This window comes from Neoarius graeffei, chromosome 3 (genome assembly GCF_027579695.1).
Source record: "Neoarius graeffei isolate fNeoGra1 chromosome 3, fNeoGra1.pri, whole genome shotgun sequence".
In the NCBI taxonomy this organism is placed as follows: Eukaryota; Metazoa; Chordata; class Actinopteri; order Siluriformes; family Ariidae; genus Neoarius; species Neoarius graeffei.
The window spans coordinates 24,462,253-24,483,489 of record NC_083571.1 but is presented as its reverse complement, the minus strand read 5'-3'; the positions used below and the strand labels follow the sequence as shown (position 1 = coordinate 24,483,489).

Sequence of the window (21,237 nt, the reverse complement as noted above, 5' to 3'; positions counted from 1 at the left end):
CCATTGAGCGCGAGCTGTAATTGTACCCCAAGCTGTAATTATTTTGTCATGAAGTAGCCCGTCGCATACAGAAACAACTGCACATAAGTATTATATTTTTTGCTAGACCATTTTCAGATTTAGGAAAACAAAAATTTCTTTTTCTATTTTGTTCAACTAGAGATTCCTGGCAAAGTCAAAAAGCCTTGATGTAATAAATTAACATTAAGTGGTTGTTTTACACCTTTAAAAACTAAAACGGGTCAGTGGCGACCCGAACACAAGAGGAGGGTTAAATCTCAGACTTATATAATAATGTGTTCCACATGCGCAAAAAAGTGCCCTTTTTTCCCCCCAGAGCACTTGCTCCCCAAAATGTCTGTGCACGCCACTGCTTATTTGGTCCTGTTCCTTTGGGTCATGAAAAGGAAGGAGTTCCTGGTATCTTAAAAAGAGCACAATGTGTACAAGACTGATTAGAATGCAGTGAGAGACAGATTTGTTTTGTGATCATGACCATTAAACTTAAAAATATGTAGTCATTATGTGAAAACCCTTGCCTGTCTAGAAAGTAGAGGACATCTTCAACCCCACACTCAGCCCTCAGCTGCACATCAATAAATCTCGCATGCTTCAGGAGAGCATCTTCTAACAGGAGTTTATCCATGGCATACTCCACAGCTCTGACCAGAAAGGCCAGTGCTGCCTGCTGGAACAATACAAACTTAATCTTTCACAAACGGGTCTTTCATAACTAATGACAAATTTAAAAAAAAACTTCACTCTTACTGGTATTCACATGCTGCTTTAAAGGTCTGATGACATGTTTTTGACATCTTTGGCGATGTTTTATAACATAAAAAGTAATTCCCGATGATCCATATATTAATTCACGAAGGCGCCTATTTTACAAGTTATGATAAAAAAAAACGCGGCTATTTGGGCAAATTTGACAGGGCTGCAGCACCCAGGAGACGAATGAGGAGGAGGGGCTATATGACGTCAGCGAAAGAATCTTCCTCCTCACTTACCAGTTTGTTGTTGATGCGACAGGTGTTCAGTTTATCATTATTAGTATTATTATTATACATTATAAATTTTATATATATATATATATATATATATATTAGTGCTGTCAAGCGATTAAAATATTTAATTGCGATTAATGTCGCGACTGTCGTAGTTAACTCGCGATTAATCGCAATTTAATCGCACATTTTTGTCACATGAAAAGCCATTGTAATTCTCTTATCAGCATAAAAAAGTGAATGGGCTTACTCACCGTTCGAACTACGGGGGTACTCGGGGGATCCGAGATCCCCTGAAACAGACATGAGATCCCTTGAAAACATGATTTGGGAAATGTTGGGGGGTCTCTAAAATATTGGCAAAATGATGTTTATTGACATAGCAATCATGTGTAACGGGAAGCATTTGCATATCCGAAGTGAGCGCGCGATGGAGAGCCGCGCTCTGAGACAAGCGCAAGCACCCCCCCAAGGGAAAATAAGGGACCCCCCCGAAAATATCGGCATAGTTCAAACACTGGTTGTACCAATGTTTTTTTTTTTTTTATTGCAGAGCATAACACGTCACAGCCACTGCAAAGTGGGGCTGGAGCCGCCGATGGGAAAACGAAACCAGCCAAGCACCGTGGCTCTTTGGGGGAGGGCAGAGGACTCTGGCTGTGCGGGGCCTGGCATCATGTCACAGAGCGTTAATCTCGCGATAAAAAAATTATCGCCGTTAAAATTGAGTCAAGTTAACGCGTTAATAACGCGACATTTTTGACAGCACTATATATATATATATATATATATATATATATATATATATATAGTTATTATGCCTTCGCGTTGTGTTGCCGGCTTTTGCTCCAAAACCCACAAGGATGGAGTAAGTTTATTCAAGTTTCCCAGAGATCCCGAGCTGCATGCGAAGTGGGTGAAGCAAGTCAGGCGCACTCGTGACAAGTGGGAGCCCTCACCAACATCTCTCCTGTGCTCTGAACACTTCGATTTGGATTGTTTTGACACCCTTCCCAGCTTAAAAGAATCTCTTGGGTGTGCAGTTCAGCACAAACGTGTGTTGCTACCATCAGCAGTGCCTACAGTATTCCGGAGGGGGTCTACTAGTAGCTACGCCGGATCCAGCAGTCGCCTGGGACAAGGCGACTCCTCCAAAGACAGTCCTCCTGTCAGAACATGTGTTGAGAAACGACAAGATAAAGGTACGTAGAGCTATAGAGTGCTCCGACATGATGCTAAAAATAGTAACACTGCAGTCTGCGTGGCCATCTTGGAAGTGACTCGCTCCAGGGCGCTCATAGAGTACACATCATAGAGTACACATTCATGATAATCATAAATGTAATCATAAAGTCGGCATGATATCAGTCATGTATTTGCTTGTGAAAGCTTGCGGCTTTCATGTAACTGCCGCCTAGCAACGAGAGGCAAAGGGTAAAGAGGGTAGGCTATCATAGATTCTATTCGGAAGAGATCAACACATGATTGCTTAAAAATTAGGTATTTTAACAATTTGCATCTGTTTTGTGATTATCGTGACACTTGTGTGTTATATAGAACTGTATGTCTTATCAGCACATCGAGGATCTTCCACCGGAGGCTTTAGCAAGTACTCGTAGCAACACTACACTTTACCCTTTGCCATGCGTTGTTAGGGAACGGTAGAAAGTACCCCGATGACCGACTTCAAGAATATGTAGAAAAAATTTAGAAATTATACTTTCCAAAAGTCATTTGAGCTTAGTGTATTGCATTTCCATTTATATTGTAGGTTCTTGCTGATGTTTTTGCGGAGTATGACGCAGCTGCTGAATGAGAAGCTGCAGAGTTTGTATGTACTAGTTGTGAACATTCACATTATTATCAATCTCATTTATTTAAAATCAGATAAAATCATGCCATCATGATCACTGCTTAAAGTACCAGTATTTGGTTGTTCTTTTGTTCAGAACTGTGATGCCAGCTGCCAAGTAGACCGGCGTTTTCATGCGCCATTTCCATTGAGTAGAACAGCCAGTGAACCGCAGCGTGTTCTTCCGCTGACGTCACAGCATGGCCGCGAGCCACGGACCCAGTTTTCTTGCGCTGTGCAATTAAAAGTTGGATATTCGCGTAACAACAGCTTCTTTTCACGTAATTATAACAGAAATCTAACATGTTTGCCATGTTGTATAGTTTATTTAAGAAATTGCATAGAGTCATGTTCGTGTCATCAGCACTTTAAACACACGTTAGTGTCACTGTTATTATTACTGACCAGCGTCTGTTATTGCCTGTGAACAAGTGGAGCTGTTATCGACCCAGATACAATAGTGCTTCTGATTGACTATTGTGTAGCCCCGCCCTTTTCCTTTATTTGATTGGCTGGTAAGTGGCAGGCTCGACTCATGGGAGACGTGCTTGTTTCCTGCCATTTCCATAGCGATAGCGGCGCGCCAGAGAAATTTATATTATAATTTTTTTTCAACATGAGAAATACAATGTGTGGCGGGAGTGCGTGACAAAAGACCGAAAAGCGTGACTGTCACGCTCAATGCGTGAGACTTGAGAGCCCTGCTCTTAGTAATCCGTGACATCAGCACTGGTGTGCACATAATCTGGGATCTGACACAAGCCCAATTATCTAATACAAAGACCATCACCTCTATGCTTTAGTGTGAGGTAGGAGAAAAAAGAAAAAAAAACCATAGGTTAGCCATGTTATATAAACAGCAATGTAGCCTAAAACTAAAACAGATCTGAGTTCTTGAGACATCCATAAGGCTAGCCTATAGATAGTGATTAAAAAAAGTGATAAAATTCTCCCATTATATATAAAAAAAAAGGGGGTCAAGCATAATTGCCGATAGAATTAGCACTTTCCTCGAAAACATGGTATAAGGTATCATAAAGCTCAGAAAACACTGTTTGTAGGTTTAACTCAAAGGAGAGGAAAAAATGACGCCAAGACCTGCTGTTACGGCCAGTTAAAGGACGATGATGGCAACATGGCTTGGCTAGCATGAAAACAATACCAACATAGGTCCTAGCATGAAACAATCCAAACATTAGTCTAGTGGACTAATGTTACCTGTATCAATAGTTTCAGATAAGGAGTCGAGGACCTGACGTGCCTCCTCGGGTGTTTGCAAAAAGGAAGTCTCACCATTAAAAGTCACTTTCAAAGTTGCTGGATACTGAAGAAAGGTCTGAACTCCCTTATCCCTCAGCTCCTTCCTCACTGCAGTAAACGAGCTTCGTTTCTTGGCAGTAGTGGGAGAGTAGTCAGGAAAAAAGCTGAGGATCACTCCGTCGTCCAGACGAATCGGCCCATGTTTCCTAACTTCACGTAGTATGACATCTCGGTCGTTGAAACGGAGAAGCTTGAAAATGACGACTCGGGGTCTCTTGTTAGCGGCACTGACGTAAATGCGATGAGCTCTTTCTGTTTCAGTCTCTCTGTCCACCAGCATTGGTAGCCAAATAGGTAGAGATCTTTTGAGAAAGCCTACTGCATCATCCTTCTCCATACCTTTGGGGAGCCCAAGCAGATGGAGGTTATTACGTCTGCTACAGTCTTGTAGTTCAACTAGCTGTTGTTCGACAGTGTCCAAACGACGGGCATGGCCATTCAGGATTTTCTTTTGTTCTCTCTGTTCCCCTGATATCGATTCAATTTTCAAACACGCAGTAGCCATATGAGAGGATAGTTCGCTTCTCATCGTTGCCATTTCAGACTTCAGTACGCACTCAAGTCTTGCCAGAGTGTCCGCCATTTTAACATTAGCTGTAGCTCCAGTATCAGAACTTTCCCTTAACTTTTTCCTTCTTTTGCTTTGAGGATGAGGGCATTAAAGTCAGCTGTTTACGCACCGTAGACATTTAGAAAAGTAAACCGGCAAAAATAAATCAACACAATCGATATAAATGAGGTTAAACTTTGAAAAAAGGTGGCTTTGTGTCAGGAGCTCCCTCAGTGAGCGTGCAACTCCATAGATGCGTCACGTGATCTCTCTGAAAATGGGATCTTGAAATTGCTTAGGTTTAGTGTACATGTTGTAGTAGTAATTAGACAAGGGTCATTTCTTGCTCAGTTTTTAAGATTTCTGCATGAAACTTGGTGTGCATATAGGTAGTGACTATCTGTACTCTCCATATCATGCATGACGACAACTGATGTCATGACGTCATTTTATGACATCATAAATTTTTCAGGAATGGCTATGAATGGGACCACCTGGCACAGTACCAGGACAAGCTAGACAAAATTCTTTCATGCCATCTTCCATGGCCCTTATACCTTAATACTTTTTTTCACTCATTTGACCTCTGACCTTGACCCTTTGCCAGAATTAGGTCAAAGGTCACTTATATGTTAAATCGCTACTCCTTCATTTTTTCATGAATTTTCACCAAATTGGGTACGGAGACCCTATTTGCAGGGCTTCAAAATATTTTGCATCAGTTAAGCGACTTGACCTATTTTGACTGAGTTACATGACCTTGAACTTCTCAACTAGAATAGAAGAGAATGCCTTTATTGTCATTATACACATGTACAATGAGATTAAAGCATCTCCAATAACAGTGCAAACAGGGTGTAGAGAGAGAGAGAGGAAAAAAAATTAGGTGACTCTAGCAAAAAGTCAAAGTTTTGTCTATTTAGAAGAAGAACAATAACAACTTTATTCATCACACACTTGTGAAATTCTTCTCTGCATTTAACCCATCTGAACACACACTGCACACACGTGTGAGTAATGAGCACACACATATCCAGAGCAGTGGCAGCCATGCTAACAGCGCCCGGGGAGGAGTTTGGTGCCTCACTCAAGGGCACCTCAGCCCAAGGCCATCCCATATTAACCTAACTGCATGTCTTTGAACTGTGAGGGAAACCAGAGCACCCGGAGGAAACCCACACAGACACGGGGAGAACATGCAAACTTCACACAGAACGGCCCCCACCGGCCGCTGGGCTCAAACCCAGAACCTTCTTGCTGTGAGGCGACCGTGCTAACCATTTACACCACTGTGCCGCCATTTTTCATGGTCTTTGAGTTAGTCTTGCTCCTTTGCCATAGAAAAACATGTTTTAATGACTATTTATAGTTTTGACCTATTGACCTAGGTCAATATTATGTCATGTATTTTCAATGGCCTATATCTCAAAAACGGCACAAGGTAAGGCCATAGTTACTATTAACCATGAACAGGAAGTCATATATGGGCTTTCATTTGGGAGCATTGGTTTTGCCCTGGAGTGACCTTGACAGGTCAGATTAATGATCTGCATATTTTAAATGGCCTGTATCAAGAAATTGGTGAAAGATAGGAACTTAGTTAATATTATTCTCATCTCATTATCTCTAGCCGCTTTATCCTTCTACAGGGTCGCAGGCAAGCTGGAGCCTATCCCAGCTGACTACGGGCGCAAGGTGGGGTACACCCTGGACAAGTTGCCAGGTCATCACAGGGCTGACACATAGACACAGACAACCATTCACATTCACACCTACGGTCAATTTAGAGTCACCAGTTAACCTAACCTGCATGTCTTTGGACTGTGGGGGAAACCAGAGCACCCAGAGGAAACCCATGCGGACATGGGGAGAACATGCAAACTCCACACAGAAAGACCCTCGCCAGCCATGGGGCTTGAACCCAGACCTTCTTGCTGTGAGGCGACAGTACTAACCACTACACCACCGTGCCACCGTATGTGATCATATACAGATGATAATGTATTATGGAAAGTTGATATTTACCTGAATAAAGAAACATCAATCAATCAAATAAATAAATAACTATTTCCTCAACAATATTTCATAATTTTAACATATAATTAATTGCATTTGGACATTTCACCCTGGAGCTGGCATTTTTCAGGGAAGTAAAATGTTCTTTACAGTGAACATGTACACATTTTGGACACAGGCTTTAAAAGCTGTTTTTACAAACCCCCTTTACAGAGATTTATCCTGAATTACAGAGTTTCTCTCACATACACTCCATATTGTATTCATACATATTTAAGGAATTAGAACTGTTTGTGTTTAAAAACAGTTTGGGTTTAAAAACTCATTTGTACCATCAGCACAAACACACTGAACTGAATATGAGTAAGCAGGAAGAAGAGAAATAAATGGCAAGGACGCGAGGACAACAGGCTACAATGTCATCGATGAACTGTGGTTCGAGAAGAAGCTCTGTGATGTACTCATCAAAGTTGATGGTGCTGAGTTCCACGCGCACGAGATCATCCTGTGTTGCTGCAGCTCATACTTCACGACTTTGTTCACTAACAGCTGCTACCCTCCAGATAAGTACAGTGTCCCTGACATTTCCTCTAAGATGATGGAGCTGATCATGGAGTATGTGTATAGATATCGTGTTAACATCACGGAGGAAAATGTGCATGAGCTGCTGATCACTGCTGATTACCTGGCAGTGAGCAGCCTGGTGAATGAGCGCTGCGCATTCCTGAAGGCTTAGCTGTGTTTGGAGAACTGCATTGGCATCTGCTGTCTTCCTCACTTTGATATCTGTGAGATGTTGAAGCAGTAGGCCTTCCAGTTTATCTTATGGCCCTGTCACACTATAGCGTTTTGTTCGACGTTTGGTTGCGTTTTTAAAAATTTGAGAAACGCCGGGGAACGTCGACGTTCTTCAAATTAAGTTTCTAGGTCAACGATGTCTTGTAACGCTTGGGTAACGCTCAGCCAACGTTCCCTCAGTGTCAGGCGACGTTTGTGGTCCAAAATAGCAGCAAAACCTAGCGTTCTCATAGCGTCCACAGCGCTTTGATAGCGTTATCATAGCGTTTGGGTAGCGTCTGCCTTGCGTCCAGGTAATGTTCTGGACGTTACACAGATGCTGGAAAAATTCAGAACGCTGACAGACGTTAGAAAGATGTTGAAAGAACGTTACATGAGCGTTAAGAACGCTCGGCGAACGCTGACGAACGCTGAAAAACGTTGGCGACACGCTGGACAGACGTTAGATGGACGTTACACAGGCGTTAGGCAAGCGTTACCCAAGCGCTAGGCACGCGCTGGACACTCGACCCTGATGGGCCGGCGTCCGCCTAGCGTCCAGGGAACGTCCTGACTTTCGAGTAACGTTCGAGTAACGCCCGCAAACTTTCGTGTAACGTTCCTCTAACGTGTAAGTAGCGTTTTGATAGAACGTCCTGAATTTTTGTGCACACCCAAAACTATTTTTCACCCTCAGCGTTCGCCGACGTCCCTCGACGTTCCCCAACGTTTGCCGACGCTCGTCTAACTTTCTTGTAACTTTTTTCTAACGTTCTCGACGTTCCTCTGCGTTTCGCAACACGTTACTCGAACGCTGGTGAGAACGTCGTAGTGTGACAGGGCACTTACACAACTTTGAGAAGATAGTGCACGTCTTTGAGGAGCTCCTGGACCTGACGGTTGAGCAGCTTGGTGAGATAATTGAGAATGATGAGCTGAACGTGAAACAGGAGAACGTGGTGTTTGAGACCATCTTACAGTGGGTCAGACATGCACCGCAGAATCGGAACGCTCATATGGGCGTGTTACTGCCCAAGGTGCGTATGGAGCTATTGACGCACAGTTACTTTATGAAACATGTGAGGAGCAACGCTTTTGTAACAGATAATGCAGCATGTAAGCCGATCATCACCAGAGTTCTGAAGAACATCTATGGGCTCAACCTGAATGAATCTCTCAGTTCTGACTTCACGCAGCCTCGCCTGCCCAATGCCGTTCTTCTAGCCATTGGTGGCTGGAGCCATGACAGTCCCAACTATGCCATAGTAACGTATGATATGCAAGCGGATCTCTGGGTCAGTGTGATATGCCCTGATGAGAGCCCAAGAGCCTATCACGGGATGGTTTATCTGAATGACTTTGTGTACTGCATCAGAGGATTCGGTGGTGACAATTACTTAAACAGTGTGAGAAGGTTTGAGCCCATCACAAGAACCTGGGCTTAGGTGATTCTCATGCACTCTCGTCAGTGTTGTGTGTGTGTGTATGTGTGCACACTAGACGGTCGTATCTCTGCAATGGGAGGATTTGATGGCAACACAGTTGAGTGATATGAACCTGAGAATAATCAGTGGAGTATGATTGCACTGATGCACAAAACAAGTGTTCAGTGTGTGCGGCGAGTGTGTGTGTAGAAATAGACTACAGCAGACATTCCTGAACTTTTTGGGCAAATGACCCTAAAGTCTTCACCATCCTACATTTGTAATTAATATTTTGAACATTTTAAGAGCACAGTAAAATATGTAGCCTGTGTTTAACATCAATCACATGGACTGGGACGTTTGTCTATTTTTATAGCTGAACTCCACTAGTGTATCGTGGCAGGATAGTGAGAATGATTCAAATGACACATAGTCTATTAAATGAAATGTGGCTTCTAGTAACATTTAAAATATTGGCAGATGTGATAATCAATATTTCTAATATTAATTTATAAAATAAATGAATGAAACAAAAGAGGAGCTTCTCTTGCAATCCCATTTGTAAGTCAAGCGATCCCATGTGGGGACGTGACCCCTGGACTACAGTGTCTGTTAAAGGGGAACAGAGGGCAATATATAGAGTAAATATAACAATAAAACACACATTGATGAACCTTATTCAAGACTTACAAAAGTTTTTTGTTCTAAGGTTGGAAAGTTATAGTGTTTTGAAAGTAGCTTGAGCAAACTATTTCCGCAGTTTGAACAGCCCACCATGATATTAATTTTATCCAATCAGTTTACCGTAGAGCCTCATACATTCGTTGGTTTGTGTACACCTTTGGCCAAGTGGGTGCTAAATTTTTTGCCAGAGCGAGGTCAGTTATATGGCAGTAATTTGATGGTAAAAACAATCTTGCAGCTGTGTCTTGGTTCCATGGTGTAATGGTTAGCACTCTGGACTCTGAATCCAGTGGTCTGAGTTCAACTCTCAGTGGAACCTCTGAAGCTGCTCTTTGCACCTCTTTAAATAATGTATTTCACCTGAAGGCTGCTTTTGAGCAAGCTTGCATATCCCAAACCCTTTGTTTCCATCAACATGGAACAAGTTCTCTTCAAGATAGGTATGTTCCACTTCTGCAATTTTGGATCTGAGGTTTATTCCAGTACCATCACAGCTTCAATGATATAGGGCACTATAGGTCTGGATTTGGGTGCAACATGGTGGCTCGGGGAGCATTAGAACAGTTGGCGGTGGCACAGTCGTGTAGTGGTTAACGCTGTCGCCTCACAGCCAGCATGTTCTGGGTTTGAGCCCAGTGGCTGATGGGGGCCTTTCTGTGTGGAGTATGCATGTTCTTCCTGTGCCTGTGTGGGTTTCCTCTGGGTGCTCTGTTTTCCCCTGAAGACATGCAGGTTAGGTTAATTGGTGGGTCTAAATTGACTGTAGGTGTGAATGGTTGTTTGTCTTTATGTGTTAGCCCTGTGATGATCTGGTGACTTGTCCAGGGTGTGCCCTGCCTCTCGCCCACAGTCAGCTGGAATAGGCCCCACCTTGCTTGCGACCCTGTACAAGATAAGTGGTTACAGATAATGGATGGATGGATGGATGGATGGAAAGCATAATTGGCTGTGCCCCTAGAACCAAATCAGAGTGATAACTGCCCATCAATGTTTAACTCACTTGGTCTGCTCACATGGTGTGATGGACCATCCATTGTACCCTCTGTTGCCAGATTGGATTGTGTGGGTTGGGCTGTGAACGAGCTCAAGTTCTGATCAGATCCTGTGCACTTTAAATGAAAAACACCTGAGTCAGTCCGCTCAGAATGAAATAGTGTTCAACTGGTGAATTCTCACTATGGACTTTCTGGAAAAGCAGTTAGCTAATGACTGTATTATTTAGTGGTGAATAAGAGAAGAGAAAATACAAAGAAAAAGACCATCTATCTGTCTATCATACCCTAACAATGGCTACTACCTTCCTGGATCCTTCGGTAATTGCTATGTTTTGGAGTGGTTTTGAGTGATTCAAGCAACTAAAGATACCTTTTAGAGTTTATGAAATTAAAGTTACTTTCAAAATGAAGCACAATTAGATGAATTGAAAAAGGAGCACTGATTTTTACGAGATTCATTAGTGCTTCTCTTTGAGGCAATCTCATGCGTGTATTTGAATTTCCTGCGTCCTGCAATCAGTTGAGTTACTGTATTTCAATGGCACATCCAGATACAAGGAATCGATTGACATTTTGCAAAACAACCAGAGAAGCTCTTGTTTTGCAGAACATTTCCCTCAACAGAAAAAGGCTTCCCCTGTCCTGACAACAACAGGACCTGTAAAGGAGAGAACAGGCCAGTACAGGGATTGAACCTGTGACCTTGGTGATATTAGCACCACACTCTAACCAACTGAGCTAAATGGCCAAAGAAAAAAAAAAGGCATGGCTGCTGAGGTGCTTCACTAAATAGTGACGAGGCAGTGACTTTGCCTTGAACAGATGTCTTTTCTCTTGATTATTGTTTTGAAGCCCACAGTTCGACCCACTCACATACAGTATTTACACAGGGGGATGAAAATCCCGACATCCAGTCTCAAAAACGTATTCTATCTACTGAGCAAAGTCAGCATGGATAGCTTTAACAATGTGAAAGAAGGATGCACACCTACTTCCCTTCTTCAACATGGTGGTCCAAAAGCTACCATGTGCTCTGAAGAACCACTTCTCACCAACCTCGACCCAATTGCTCACACTGAACAATAAAGCAACATCTGCTTCCTGAAACATGCGTCAAAAGAAGGAGAAGCAGGCCAAGGATCCCATGTCAGGAAATTAGGTAGTTTTAAAAGACTGATCGATAATGAGGGCATTCTTCATGTTCCTCTTCCAAACGTCTTTGTACCTCAGTTTTTGTCCTCCTTGTTTCTGTCAGCCTCTTTCCTAGGCTCAGTTCTCCGTAGAAAACGGCTTCGGGTAGTCGCGTGTCAAGCGTGCGCCAGACGTGTCCAGCCCAACGAAGTTGGGAGGCTGTGATAAGTGTTTCCACGCTTACTGTTTTGGCTCGCCTGAGGACTTCTACATCAGGGACCTTGTCCTGCCATCTTATTTTGAGGATTTGATGCAGGTATCGCAGTTGTAGCTTGGTCAGATACTTGAAGTGTTTACCGTAGAGCCTCATACATTCGTTGGCGTAAAGCAGAGGTGATAAGACTGCGGCGTTGTATACTTTCAACTTGCTGGTTCTCTTGATGTCATGGCGAGACCATAATTGCTTTTGTAAAGCACCGAAGGCTTTGGTGGCAGCTTGAATCTGGCGGTCTACCTCCAAGTCTGATGAGTTGATGTTGTGCATCTGCTTAATGCCTATAATGTAATATAATGGAATGTGATCTCAAAAACAAATTTCTGCTTGCTGCATACATTTCACAAGGGCCAAAGGCTGTATCCGACTGCATGGAAGAAGCCATGAGTTAAACCCTGTAGGGCATGCTGAAATAGCTCAGTAGGGAGAGCGTAAGACTGAAGGTCCCTGATTCATTCCCGGGTATCGGGATTGGTGGTTTGTGTACACCTTTGGCCAAGTGGGTGCTAAATTTTTTGCCAGAGCGAGGTCAGTTATATGGCAGTAATTTGATGGTAAAAACAATCTTGCAGCTGTGTCATGGTGTAATGGTTAGCACTCTGGACTCTGAATCCAGTGGTCTGAGTTCAACTCTCAGTGGAACCTCTGAAGCTGCTCTTTGCACCTCTTTAAATAATGTATTTCACCTGAAGGCTGCTTTTGAGCAAGCTTGCATATCCCAAACCCTTTGTTTCCATCAACATAGAACAAGTTCTCTTCAAGATAGGTATGGTCCACTTCTGCAATTTTGGATCTGAGGTTTATTCCAGTACCATCACAGCTTCAATGATATTGGGCACTATAGGTCTGGATTTGGGTGCAACATGGTGGCTCGGGGAGCATTAGAACAGTTGGCGGTGGCACAGTCGTGTAGTGGTTAACGCTGTCGCCTCACAGCCAGCATGTTCTGGGTTTGAGCCCAGTGGCTGATGGGGGCCTTTCTGTGTGGAGTATGCATGTTCTTCCTGTGCCTGTGTGGGTTTCCTCTGGGTGCTCTGTTTTCCCCTGAAGACATGCAGGTTAGGTTAATTGGTGGGTCTAAATTGACTGTAGGTGTGAATGGTTGTTTGTCTTTATGTGTTAGCCCTGTGATGATCTGGTGACTTGTCCAGGGTGTGCCCTGCCTCTCGCCCATAGTCAGCTGGAATAGGCCCCACCTTGCTTGCGACCCTGTACAAGATAAGTGGTTACAGATAATGGATGGATGGATGGAAAGCATAATTGGCTGTGCCCCTAGAACCAAATCAGAGTGATAACTGCCCATCAATGTTTAACTCACTTGGTCTGCTCACATGGTGTGATGGACCATCCATTGTACCCTCTGTTGCCAGATTGGATTGTGTGGGTTGGGCTGTGAACGAGCTCAAGTTCTGATCAGATCCTGTGCACTTTAAATGAAAAACACCTGAGTCAGTCCCCTCAGAATGAAATAGTGGTCAACTGGTGAATTCTCACTATGGACTTTCTGGAAAAGCAGTTAGCTAATGACTGTATTATTTAGTGGTGAATAAGAGAAGAGAAAATACAAAGAAAAAGACCATCTATCTGTCTATCATACCCTAACAATGGCTACTACCTTCCTGGATCCTTCGGTAATTGCTATGTTTTGGAGTGGTTTTGAGTGATTCAAGCAACTAAAGATACCTTTTAGAGTTTATGAAATTAAAGTTACTTTCAAAATGAAGCAAAATTAGATGAATTGAAAAAGGAGCACTGATTTTTACGAGATTCATTAGTGCTTCTCTTTGAGGCAATCTCATGCGTGTATTTGAATTTCCTGCGTCCTGCAATCAGTTGAGTTACTGTATTTCAATGGCACATCCAGATACAAGGAATCGATTGACATTTTGCAAAACAACCAGAGAAGCTCTTGTTTTGCAGAACATTTCCCTCAACAGAAAAAGGCTTCCCCTGTCCTGACAACAACAGGACCTGTAAAGGAGAGAACTGGCCAGTACAGGGATTGAACCTGTGACCTTGGTGTTATTAGCACCACACTCTAACCAACTGAGCTAACTGGCCAAAGAAAAAAAATGTCATGGCTGCTGAGGTGCTTCACTAAATAGTGACGAGGCAGTGACTTTGCCTTGAACAGATGTCTTTTCTCTTGATTATTGTTTTGAAGCCCACAGTTCGACCCACTCACATACAGTATTTACACAGGGGGATGAAAATCCCGACATCCAGTCTCAAAAAGGTATTCTATCTACTGAGCAAAGTCAGCATGGATAGCTTTAACAATGTGAAAGAAGGATGCACACCTACTTCCCTTCTTCAACATGGTGGTCCAAAAGCCACCATGTGCTCTGAAGAACCACTTCTCACCAACCTCGACCCAATTGCTCACACTGAACAATAAAGCAACATCTGCTTCCTGAAACATGCGTCAAAAGAAGGAGAAGCAGGCCAAGGATCCCATGTCAGGAAATTAGGTAGTTTTAAAAGACTGATCGATAATGAGGGCATTCTTCATGTTCCTCTTCCAAACGTCTTTGTACCTCAGTTTCTGTCCTCCTTGTTTCTGTCAGCCTCTTTCCTAGGCTCAGTTCTCCGTAGAAAACGGCTTCGGGTAGTCGCGTGTCAAGCGTGCGCCAGACGTGTCCAGCCCAACGAAGTTGGGAGGCTGTGATAAGTGTTTCCACGCTTACTGTTTTGGCTCGCCTGAGGACTTCTACATCGGGGACCTTGTCCTGCCATCTTATTTTGAGGATTTGATGCAGGTATCGCAGTTGTAGCCTGGTCAGATACTTGAAGTGTTTACCGTAGAGCCTCATACATTCGTTGGCGTAAAGCAGAGGTGATAAGACTGCGGCGTTGTATACTTTCAACTTGCTGGTTCTCTTGATGTCATGGCGAGACCATAGTTGCTTTTGTAAAGCACCGAAGGCTTTGGTGGCAGCTTGAATCTGGCGGTCTACCTCCAAGTCTGATGAGTTGATGTTGTGCATCTGCTTAATGCCTATAATGTAATATAATGGAATGTGATCTCAAAAACAAATTTCTGCTTGCTGCATACATTTCACAAGGGCCAAAGGCTGTATCCGACTGCATGGAAGAAGCCATGAGTTAAACCCTGTAGGGCATGCTGAAATAGCTCAGTAGGGAGAGCGTAAGACTGAAGGTCCCTGATTCATTCCCGGGTATCGGGATTGGTGGTTTGTGTACACCTTTGGCCAAGTGGGTGCTAAATTTTTTGCCAGAGCGAGGTCAGTTGTATGGCAGTAATTTGATGGTAAAAACAATCTTACAGCTGTGTCTTGGTTCCATGGTGTAATGGTTAGCACTCTGGACTCTGAATCCAGTGGTCTGAGTTCAACTCTCAGTGCAACCTCTGAAGCTGCTCTTTGCACCTCTTTAAATAATGTATTTCACCTGAAGGCTGCTTTTGAGCAAGCTTGCATATCCCAAACCCTTTGTTTCCATCAACATGGAACAAGTTCTCTTCAAGATAGGTATGGTCCACTTCTGCAATTTTGGATCTGAGGTTTATTCCAGTACCATCACAGCTTCAATGATATTGGGCACTATAGGTCTGGATTTGGGTGCAACATGGTGGCTCGGGGAGCATTAGAACAGTTGGCGGTGGCACAGTCGTGTAGTGGTTAACGCTGTCGCCTCACAGCCAGCATGTTCTGGGTTTGAGCCCAGTGGCTGATGGGGGCCTTTCTGTGTGGAGTATGCATGTTCTTCCTGTGCCTGTGTGGGTTTCCTCTGGGTGCTCTGTTTTCCCCTGAAGACATGCAGGTTAGGTTAATTGGTGGGTCTAAATTGACTGTAGGTGTGAATGGTTGTTTGTCTTTATGTGTTAGCCCTGTGATGATCTGGTGACTTGTCCAGGGTGTGCCCTGCCTCTCGCCCATAGTCAGCTGGAATAGGCCCCACCTTGCTTGCGACCCTGTACAAGATAAGTGGTTACAGATAATGGATGGATGGATGGAAAGCATAATTGGCTGTGCCCCTAGAACCAAATCAGAGTGATAACTGCCCATCAATGTTTAACTCACTTGGTCTGCTCACATGGTGTGATGGACCATCCATTGTACCCTCTGATGCCAGATTGGATTGTGTGGGTTGGGCTGTGAACGAGCTCAAGTTCTGATCAGATCCTGTGCACTTTAAATGAAAAACACCTGAGTCAGTCCGCTCAGAATGAAATAGTGTTCAACTGGTGAATTCTCACTATGGACTTTCTGGAAAAGCAGTTAGCTAATGACTGTATTATTTAGTGGTGAATAAGAGAAGAGAAAATACAAAGAAAAAGACCATCTATCTGTCTATCATACCCTAACAATGGCTACTACCTTCCTGGATCCTTCGGTAATTGCTATGTTTTGGAGTGGTTTTGAGTGATTCAAGCAACTAAAGATACCTTTTAGAGTTTATGAAATTAAAGTTACTTTCAAAATGAAGCACAATTAGATGAATTGAAAAAGGAGCACTGATTTTTACGAGATTCATTAGTGCTTCTCTTTGAGGCAATCTCATGCGTGTATTTGAATTCCTGCGTCCTGCAATCAGTTGAGTTGCTGTATTTCAACGGCACATCCAGATACAAGGAATCGATTGACATTTTGCAAAACAACCAGAGAAGCTCTTGTTTTGCAGAACATTTCCCTCAACAGAACAAGGTTTCCCCTGTCCTGACAACAACAGGACCTGTAAAGGAGAGAACTGGCCAGTACAGGGATTGAACCTGTGACCTTGGTGATATTAGCACCACAATCTAACCAACTGAGCTAACTGGCCAAAGAAGAAATATGTCATGGCTGCTGAGGTGCTTCACTAAATAGTGACGAGGCAGTGACTTTGCCTTGAACAGATGTCTTTTCTCTTGATTATTGTTTTGAAGCCCACAGTTCGACCCACTCACATACAGTATTTACACAGGGGGATGAAAATCCCGACATCCAGTCTCAAAAACGTATTCTATCTACTGAGCAAAGTCAGCATGGATAGCTTTAACAATGTGAAAGAAGGATGCACACCTACTTCCCTTCTTCAACATGGTGGTCCAAAAGCCACCATGTGCTCTGAAGAACCACTTCTCACCAACCTCGACCCAATTGCTCACACTGAACAATAAAGCAACATCTGCTTCCTGAAACATGCGTCAAAAGAAGGAGAAGCAGGCCAAGGATCCCATGTCAGGAAATTAGGTAGTTTTAAAAGACTGATCGATAATGAGGGCATTCTTCATGTTCCTCTTCCAAACGTCTTTGTACCTCAGTTGCTGTCCTCCTTGTTTCTGTCAGCCTCTTTCCTAGGCTCAGTTCTCCATAGAAAACGGCTTCGGGTAGTCGCGTGTCAAGCGTGCGCCAGACGTGTCCAGCCCAACGAAGTTGGGAGGCTGTGATAAGTGTTTCCACGCTTACTGTTTTGGCTCGCCTGAGGACTTCTACATCGGGGACCTTGTCCTGCCATCTTATTTTGAGGATTTGATGCAGGTATCGCAGTTGTAGCCTGGTCAGATACTTGAAGTGTTTACCGTAGAGCCTCATACATTCGTTGGCGTAAAGCAGAGGTGATAAGACTGCGGCGTTGTATACTTTCAACTTGCTGGTTCTCTTGATGTCATGGCGAGACCATAGTTGCTTTTGTAAAGCACCGAAGGCTTTGGTGGCAGCTTGAATCTGGCGGTCTACCTCCAAGTCTGATGAGTTGATGTTGTGCATCTGCTTAATGCCTATAATGTAATATAATGGAATGTGATCTCAAAAACAAATTTCTGCTTGCTGCATACATTTCACAAGGGCCAAAGGCTGTATCCGACTGCATGGAAGAAGCCATGAGTTAAACCCTGTAGGGCATGCTGAAATAGCTCAGTAGGGAGAGCGTAAGACTGAAGGTCCCTGATTCATTCCCGGGTATCGGGATTGGTGGTTTGTGTACACCTTTGGCCAAGTGGGTGCTAAATTTTTTGCCAGAGCGAGGTCAGTTATATGGCAGTAATTTGATGGTAAAAACAATCTTGCAGCTCTGTCTTGGTTCCATGGTGTAATGGTTAGCACTCTGGACTCTGAATCTAGTGGTCTGAGTTCAACTCTCAGTGGAACCTCTGAAGCTGCTCTTTGCACCTCTTTAAATAATGTATTTCACCTAAAGGCTGCTTTTGAGCAAGCTTGCATATCCCAAACCCTTTGTTTCCATCAACATGGAACAAGTTCTCTTCAAGATAGGTATGGTCCACTTCTGCAATTTTGGATCTGAGGTTTATTCCAGTACCATCACAGCTTCAATGATATTGGGCACTATAGGTCTGGATTTGGGTGCAACATGGTGGCTCGGGGAGCATTAGAACAGTTGGCGGTGGCACAGTCGTGTAGTGGTTAACGCTGTCGCCTCACAGCCAGCATGTTCTGGGTTTGAGCCCAGTGGCTGATGGGGGCCTTTCTGTGTGGAGTATGCATGTTCTTCCTGTGCCTGTGTGGGTTTCCTCTGGGTGCTCTGTTTTCCCCTGAAGACATGCAGGTTAGGTTAATTGGTGGGTCTAAATTGACTGTAGGTGTGAATGGTTGTTTGTCTTTATGTGTTAGCTCTGTGATGATCTGGTGACTTGTCCAGGGTGTGCCCTGCCTCTCGCCCATAGTCAGCTGGAATAGGCCCCACCTTGCTTGCGACCCTGTACAAGATAAGTGGTTACAGATAATGGATGGATGGAAAGCATAATTGGCTGTGCCCCTAGAACCAAATCAGAGTGATAACTGCCCATCAATGTTTAACTCACTTGGTCTGCTCACATGGTGTGATGGACCATCCATTGTACCCTCTGTTGCCAGATTGGATTGTGTGGGTTGGGCTGTGAACGAGCTCAAGTTCTGATCAGATCCTGTGCACTTTAAATGAAAAACACCTGAGTCAGTCCGCTCAGAATGAAATAGTGGTCAACTGGTGAATTCTCACTATGGACTTTCTGGAAAAGCAGTTAGCTAATGACTGTATTATTTAGTGGTGAATAAGAGAAGAGAAAATACAAAGAAAAAGACCGTCTATCATACCCTAACAATGGCTACTACCTTCCTGGATCCTTCGGTAACTGCTATGTTTTGGAGTGGTTTTGAGTGATTCAAGCAACTAAAGATACCTTTTAGAGTTTATGAAATTAAAGTTACTTTCAAAATGAAGCACAATTAGATGAATTGAAAAAGGAGCACTGATTTTTACGAGATTCATTAGTGCTTCTCTTTGAGGCAATCTCATGCGTGTATTTGAATTTCCTGCGTCCTGCAATCAGTTGAGTAACTGTATTTCAACGGCACATCCAGATACAAGGAATCGATTGACATTTTGCAAAACAACCAGAGAAGCTCTTGTTTTGCAGAACATTTCCCTCAACAGAAAAAGGCTTCCCCTGTCCTGACAACAACAGGACCTGTAAAGGAGAGAACTGGCCAGTACAGGGATTGAACCTGTGACCTTGGTGTTATTAGCACCACACTCTAACCAACTGAGCTAACTGACCAAAGAAAAAAAATGTCATGGCTGCTGAGGTGCTTCACTAAATAGTGACGAGGCAGTGACTTTGCCTTGAACAGATGTCTTTTCTCTTGATTATTGTTTTGAAGCCCACAGTTCGACCCACTCACATACAGTATTTACACAGGGGGATGAAAATCCCGACATCCAGTCTCAAAAACGTATTCTATCTACTGAGCAAAGTCAGCATGGATAGCTTTAACAATGTGAAAGAAGGATGCACACCTACTTCCCTTCTTCAACATGGTGGTCCAAAAGCCACCATGTGCTCTGAAGAACCACTTCTCACCAACCTCGACCCAATTGCTCACACTGAACAATAAAGCAACATCTGCTTCCTGAAACATGCGTCAAAAGAAGGAGAAGCAGGCCAAGGATCCCATGTCAGGAAATTAGGTAGTTTTAAAAGACTGATCGATAATGAGGGCATTCTTCATGTTCCTCTTCCAAACGTCTTTGTACCTCAGTTTCTGTCCTCCTTGTTTCTGTCAGCCTCTTTCCTAGGCTCAGTTCTCCGTAGAAAACGGCTTCGGGTAGTCGCGTGTCAAGCGTGCGCCAGACGTGTCCAGCCCAACGAAGTTGGGAGGCTGTGATAAGTGTTTCCAGGCTTACTGTTTTGGCTCGCCTGAGGACTTCTACATCGGGGACCTTGTCCTGCCATCTTATTTTGAGGATTTGATGCAGGTATCGCAGTTGTAGCCTGGTGAGATACTTGAAGTGTTTACCGTAGAGCCTCATACATTCGTTGGCATAAAGCAGAGGTGATAAGACTGCGGCGTTGTATACTTTCAACTTGCTGGTTCTCTTGATGTCATGGCGAGACCATAGTTGCTTTTGTAAAGCACCGAAGGCTTTGGTGGCAGCTTGAATCTGGCGGTCTACCTCCAAGTCTGATGAGTTGATGTTGTACATCTGCTTAATGCCTATAATGTAATATAATGGAATGTGATCTCAAAAACAAATTTCTGCTTGCTGCATACATTTCACAAGGGCCAAAGGCTGTATCCGACTGCATGGAAGAAGCCATGAGTTAAACCCTGTAGGGCATGCTGAAATAGCTCAGTAGGGAGAGCGTAAGACTGAAGGTCCCTGATTCATTCCCGGGTATCGGGATTGGTGGTTTGTGTACACCTTTGACCAAGTGGGTGCTAAATTTTTTGCCAGAGCGAGGTCAGTTATATGGCAGTAATTTGATGGTAAAAACAATCTTGCAGCTGTGTCTTGGTTCCATGGTGTAATGGTTAGCACTCTGGACTCTGAATCCAGTGGTTTGAGTTCAACTCTCAGTGGAACCTCTGAAGCTGCTCTTTGCACCTCTTTAAATAATGTATTTCACCTGAAGGCTGCTTTTGAGCAAGCTTGCATATCCCAAACCCTTTGTTTCCATCAACATGGAACAAGTTCTCTTCAAGATACCGTATATATACATATTTTTTAACTTTGTCTCTCGTAACCTAGCCTCCTTCATCTAACCATATTAGCCATGACCTATCCTTGGGGTAAAAAACGCCTGAAAAACGTAATGTTATTTGAGGAGTTGCATGATGACTGTCTATGTTCTCAACGTAGTGTCTACACGGGTTAAAGACTATTGTTTTTTGTTCCTAGATAATATTTAGGTGCCGTAATACCGTTCTATACGTGCAAGAATTGGTCTTATTAAAGCTTGTGGCTGTCTGACTTACTTAAAATGCT

The 21,237-nt window shown here is 43.5% G+C and overlaps 9 non-coding genes and 1 pseudogene across 9 annotated transcripts; 6 read left to right on the top strand and 4 right to left on the bottom strand.

Annotated features, from left to right (window-relative positions):
- The first annotated feature begins 7,104 nt into the window (after positions 1 to 7,104).
- LOC132882512 (kelch-like protein 10) lies at positions 7,105 to 9,156 on the top strand (annotated as a pseudogene).
- Positions 9,157 to 9,877: 721 nt separating this feature from the next.
- On the top strand, positions 9,878 to 9,949 carry trnaq-cug (transfer RNA glutamine (anticodon CUG)). Its single transcript has one exon. It is a non-coding gene; the product is annotated as a tRNA-Gln (tRNA).
- Positions 9,950 to 11,299: 1,350 nt separating this feature from the next.
- On the bottom strand, positions 11,300 to 11,373 carry trnai-aau (transfer RNA isoleucine (anticodon AAU)). The gene has a single exon. It is a non-coding gene; the product is annotated as a tRNA-Ile (tRNA).
- Positions 11,374 to 12,606: 1,233 nt separating this feature from the next.
- On the top strand, positions 12,607 to 12,675 carry trnaq-cug (transfer RNA glutamine (anticodon CUG)). Its single transcript has one exon. It is a non-coding gene; the product is annotated as a tRNA-Gln (tRNA).
- A 1,342-nt stretch (positions 12,676 to 14,017) lies between these two features.
- trnai-aau (transfer RNA isoleucine (anticodon AAU)) lies at positions 14,018 to 14,091 on the bottom strand. Its single transcript has one exon. It is a non-coding gene; the product is annotated as a tRNA-Ile (tRNA).
- A 1,237-nt stretch (positions 14,092 to 15,328) lies between these two features.
- On the top strand, positions 15,329 to 15,400 carry trnaq-cug (transfer RNA glutamine (anticodon CUG)). The gene has a single exon. It is a non-coding gene; the product is annotated as a tRNA-Gln (tRNA).
- Positions 15,401 to 16,741: 1,341 nt separating this feature from the next.
- Positions 16,742 to 16,815, bottom strand: trnai-aau (transfer RNA isoleucine (anticodon AAU)). Its single transcript has one exon. It is a non-coding gene; the product is annotated as a tRNA-Ile (tRNA).
- Positions 16,816 to 18,052: 1,237 nt separating this feature from the next.
- On the top strand, positions 18,053 to 18,124 carry trnaq-cug (transfer RNA glutamine (anticodon CUG)). The gene has a single exon. It is a non-coding gene; the product is annotated as a tRNA-Gln (tRNA).
- Positions 18,125 to 19,454: 1,330 nt separating this feature from the next.
- Positions 19,455 to 19,528, bottom strand: trnai-aau (transfer RNA isoleucine (anticodon AAU)). The gene has a single exon. It is a non-coding gene; the product is annotated as a tRNA-Ile (tRNA).
- Positions 19,529 to 20,765: 1,237 nt separating this feature from the next.
- On the top strand, positions 20,766 to 20,837 carry trnaq-cug (transfer RNA glutamine (anticodon CUG)). The gene has a single exon. It is a non-coding gene; the product is annotated as a tRNA-Gln (tRNA).
- The last annotated feature ends 400 nt before the right edge of the window (positions 20,838 to 21,237 follow it).